Raw genomic sequence first — 5,363 nt, 5'->3', positions numbered from 1 at the left:
TTGGACATGTTACTGTCTTTGATAAACATAACTTCGTGGCACAATGCCTATACCAAGTCCGAGTTAACCATATTACTATTTTTTCTTTCTTTCTTTCTGTTGATAAGATGTCTTGTGTATCTCAAAATATTTTTATTAAAGTAAAAATTAGTAGGCCGAAAGTCAAAATCATATATAGATACATATATTTTCTCTCGATAACATTCTTTTACGGCTTGTTGGCTAAGAAGACAATATCCTCATTTCAATTATAGTATAGTTCACTCTCAAACCAGAAATGCATTTCCTTATAAAAACTAGTAAAGAAAAACCATACACCATAAGAAGCATAACTGCATAGGAAGTCTAAACTCTACAATACATTTATATATAAAGAAGTCTCAAATATTAATAATTCCTATGGTCTTCTAACCATCCTTGGAGGATGAAGATTTCGGAGCAGTGTTTGTAAGCTTGTACAAGCCCCTCTGCACCTTGTGAAGCAGTGACTTTGGTCGTGAACTAGACAAAGTGAAGGCAAGTGCATCCAAATACCAATCACCTCGCCCCTTAAAACCCACAACATGGCCTCCATCTATTGAAAATGTGAATGGGGTGCCTTCTTCAACTCCATATGGACCAAAGGTTCTGCGGTTGCTCTTGAATGTCAATGATCGAATAACTGGTGTGCCACCACGAACAACAGGAAAATAGTGGCCACTCACACTGATTAAGAACTCATCTGGGTATTGCAGCTTAATCTAGGAGACATAAAAAAAGGGCATGTCATAAGTTAATATTCCTTCCTCCTCAAAGAGAATATATTTATATTTGTATGGAATTTGATGAAATGGTAAAGTAAAAAGAAGTAATAATTGAGGTAACCTCAGCTGTTTTGTTGCCTCCAACTCCTCCATGTTTGTCAGCTGTGAAAGGCTTACCATTCTTATCATAAACCACACGGATTGAATCTATACAACGATCATAAACAAGTGTTATTTCTCTAACACCTGTGAATGTACCATCATCCCAGCTACTCCCACCGTTACCTCCCCATGGTCCCACTATTATGCTCTTCTTCTTGCTTTTTCCTTCCTATAAGAATGCATTAGACCATTGGTTTAAAGTAGCTAGAAAAGAAGCATACCAACACAACCATGACATTTTTTTTTTTTTTAATCTTTTTGGGGTACAAAAGAAAGATGAAAATTTAACGACAGCATAAACTGAACATGCAAAATTAACAGCATGCAACTTCTCCTTGCACTTCATTGTTTCTTAGGAGAAATACATAGAAAGAAAATCAGAGAAGTTTCAAACGTTTTGTAATATAAAGATAACGATATATTCTCTGTCAAGGAATACTCCGAAAAACTCAAATTCTTTACACTTTGTCATATAAAACTATACTTTTCGCTTAGCGGCTAGTTCTACTGAACAACGTCGAAGAACAAAAGAAATATATAAGGAAAAACGATAGGGATTAAGTATTTCTTTACCATAAGGGCAATTAACTTGCAAAGGGATGTAGAGCAGAGATCGGGAGAAGCACGACCTTATGACAGCTCAACTCCTAATTGTAATGGAAAATGATGTAAATATAAGCAACCAAAATTGGTGGCTTTCACGCAGTATCTGATTCGAACAAATTTGAAAGAATATCACTTTTGCTTTTAAATAAGGCATAGTCCGTTATAAGGTATTATCAACTCACTCATTTCATTAATAATTTACGATATACTAGCTAGCTGGATGGCAGATTTCTCACGGTAATGTTCAATGTCAAATGGAATTTATAATATCAGGAAACATGCACAACATACAAATTACCAGTGATCCACTAAAACTTCGTTTGGTATAACAGTAAAGGAAGAACAAGAAAAAGACAAAGAGTGCCAATCGAATAAATTCCACAGAGCAACTTTCTTTAAACAATTTTCTGTCAATAATTTGTAATTAAGTCTTTTATGTCTCCCCACCATGTTAATGAGATTTCCAGTACAATCTAAGATTAATCATCTGACACTGCAATGTCGGAGATGAGGTCTTCACCCAATTATACCAACTAGAAGTCATTTTGTCTTCATAAGCTTCGATGTCTTCAAACTTGATCTCTTTTAGGTCCTCAAACTTGACATGCTTCAAGAAGTGCCGCCAACATTTATTGTTCTCAGTGTTATATTTGCAACAGATTTGATCCTCTCCTTTGTTCTTTACCATTTCATACATTAACTGCAATCAAGTCATTTAAAAAAGTAAATAACAAAAGCAGATCAGGTAGGCTTTTAGCAGGAATAATGTTGTGCTTCACCACTGATAACAAGAAATAAAAATCAACATGGGTATAAGTATGTATTGAAAATCCCCAAAAAAAAAAAAAAAACTACAATACCTTGGGGAATTCGCTGTCAAGGGGAGAAATTATAGATAGAGACACTGGGTGCAATGTCCGCAACAAACTGAATACAATATCATCATCATCGATACATGTTGAAGATTTGATAATTTCAAGGCCAAGGTCAGACAACTGAGGAAATTCGACATTATTCAAATTTTCATGAATAATGCCAAAGTCAGACAATGGAGGAAATCTGATGTTATTCAAATTTTCATGAATAACAATATTCTGCATAAATAAACCAAGAAACAAAATAAGAAAATAGAGTCATGTGGAAATGACAATTTATCCAAAAAGCCAAACAAATATGACAGAAAAGTTATAAGAAAAATACCTTATTAGAGTGGAGAACCAACTTGAATCCTTCAGGATTGAACTGCTTAATAAATTCTCCCATCTTTAACCACATTTTGTCACCATATCCAGCATCTTTACCTTCAGGTTCAGGTTCAATAGAAAGCTTGGCATCGGTGAGGCAGAAAGGACAAATATCAATTTCGGGCATGGTCTCACCCTTGTACTCAAAAGACAGAATAGGAGCATTTAATGTAGCAGAACTCAATTTCTTGCATCCTTTCAAAGAAATTCTCCGAAGCTGAGGGTTTGAAATTGTAATATCTTTCATCTTATCAGATATACATAGATCCAGTTTTTCAAGTAAGGGAAAATTGGAGAACTGATTTTTACAAAAGTCACGGGTCACTTGAGGATGCTCTAGCTTCAACCTTTTCAGAGATGTACAGCCCTCCAAACTAACTTTACAGGGAGTTGACTTCTTGCCACAAAACCAAAATGCGTGAAGATTAGGAGCACTGATTTCAACCTTCTTCAGTTGATTGCAGTGGTGGATCTCAACCCTGTTGAGTTGAATAAGATTTGAAACATTCAGATATTTCAAACCTGAGCAATGTATTAATCTTAAATCCTCAATCGAATGACAGCTGGAGATCAGATTTTGAACAATGTGCTCAACCAAGTGAAGGTTCCTTAGACAAAGCTTCTGGAGATGAGGAAGCATTATATTATTGCAAGTTTCCAGTTTGCAACCGCTTAACCTTAGCCCAGTCAAGGTTTTGGACAAAAAGACAGTTTGAGGTAAAGTATAGCGCCTGCTATTCTTGTTGCTAACATGGAGATCTAGTTCTTTCATGTTTTTTGCTATGGCAACACTTAGCCACTGGTCAACATGCGGGGCATCTTCTAAGTCAAAGGAGGTCATATGCACCACCAGTTTCTGTAAGTACAAATTTTTTTCAAGGCGGGTATGTAGAGAGCTAGATACATAATCTCTAAATATCTTTTCCTTATTACTGCTACCTTCATGTCCAATTCCTGCAGTGAACTTTCTTTCATCAAAAACCAAAACGGAAAAAGAATACCACAATGTTCTCCATCTCTTGGACAAAACACTGGTCCTAATTGCACCCTTCACATTTCGAAGGTGAGAGAGAATGTGATGGATGACATGATCAGGCAACTGTGAGATACGATCCATGGATTCAACACTTTGATCTAAATCTTTTCTGCCTTGAATTTCTTCAAGCCTTGCACACTTTTTAGCACAGTTGCTATTATACTCTCTGCGTTTCCTTTTTCTCCCTGAAAAGCTATTCAGAGGCACTCTATTAGAAACCATTTGACTGGGCAGATATCTGGTAGTACCTGACAAACATAAATCGTGGAATCCCCATAACTTTTACATACCAAAATTCCAAACAAATACAGATCAAAGATGATCAAGAATAGGCTATAGTTTGATATTTATTCTGATAATCATAACAAGTTGTTAATTAAGACAGAAAGAGCAAAATATATGTGAAACAATCTAAAACATGGATAGAAAGCACAGAAACCAAACATCTCATTTATAATTACCAACAAATCTATATCTCAACTAATCAACGAAAAAAAGTGAAGACAATAACTAGTTATCAAAATCACTTCACCAATTACGAACCCACCAAAAAAGTCGATAACTTTAAGAATTAGCATTAACAACTCTATGCGATGCCAAACTAAAAATAATAATAAGCGGTGCAGAACAATTCATGATCGAGTTAAAAAAAAAAACACACAATTAGGCATAGAATGTGATAAAATTGAAGACGTTGTTGAATTATAAAATACCTAGGATTAGTTTGTTAGTGTGTAACGAAGCGAAGAATGAAACACAGGGGTTAAAGAAATCTTGTGATCACTGATCAAGGCTCAGGTTCGAAACAACACGATTAATCCTTTGAAAAAGCGAAACGGGAAAACCACAAGACAAGGATTGAGAGAGAGAGACAAAGACAAAGGCAAGGCGTCGTCGAAGGGCATGACCAAATAGTAGAAAAAGATAGTGGGCTTTTTGTTTATCTATTGGGCCAATTGATGGGTCCACCAATCTCAAACACAGTGTGGACTATGGAGCTTAGTTGCTCTTAGTTTATGGCTATGGGATCGAAACAATACACATAAACCAATGCAAAATATCATTTAATTTTTTTTAGTGTGAAAATAAACAACACAGGGCAGAAGCCGAATAGAAAGGAAGTAGTGCAGTATCACGGAGGAAATTGATCAAAAAATTTGTCGGCGTATGTCGTCGCTTAATTGCTAAAAGAAAGAATCGTGTTAATATTTTGTGTTATTTAGGGAGGTGAAAAAGTTATAGAACTTTGTAAGTATCTACCACAAGCAAAACTCTGTAATTAAAAAACACCAATTATTAATAGGCTTAACAATTTACGATGCCGAAAGTTGTGGTATTATTAATAGGCTTAACAATCACCTATGCAAAAAGTAGTGATATATTAATATAGCTGTTTGACTTCCAATTTTAAACTTTTTCCCCACCTATTTAAAATTTAGATTGTTTTTTATCAACTATAAATATATTTTTATAATTTCTAATACATTTTTTGTTTAATCTATAATTTTATATTAAATTCGAATTTATTATATATATCTTTTTCCCACGACAGAAATATTAAATGCCGAACTC

The 5,363-nt window shown here is 34.8% G+C and overlaps 1 pseudogene; it reads right to left on the bottom strand.

Moving 5' to 3' along the window:
* Window positions 1-269: 269 nt before the first annotated feature.
* LOC133297563 (uncharacterized) lies at window positions 270-4,643 on the bottom strand (annotated as a pseudogene).
* Between the last annotated feature and the right edge of the window lie 720 nt (window positions 4,644-5,363).

This window comes from Gastrolobium bilobum, unplaced genomic scaffold, assembly GCF_033153095.1.
Source record: "Gastrolobium bilobum isolate Gb01-03AN ecotype WA unplaced genomic scaffold, APGP_CSIRO_Gbil_v1 utg2745, whole genome shotgun sequence".
Taxonomy (NCBI): domain Eukaryota; kingdom Viridiplantae; phylum Streptophyta; class Magnoliopsida; order Fabales; family Fabaceae; genus Gastrolobium; species Gastrolobium bilobum.
Note: the sequence above shows the minus strand (reverse complement) of the source record. Positions and strands in the feature narration are given on the sequence as shown.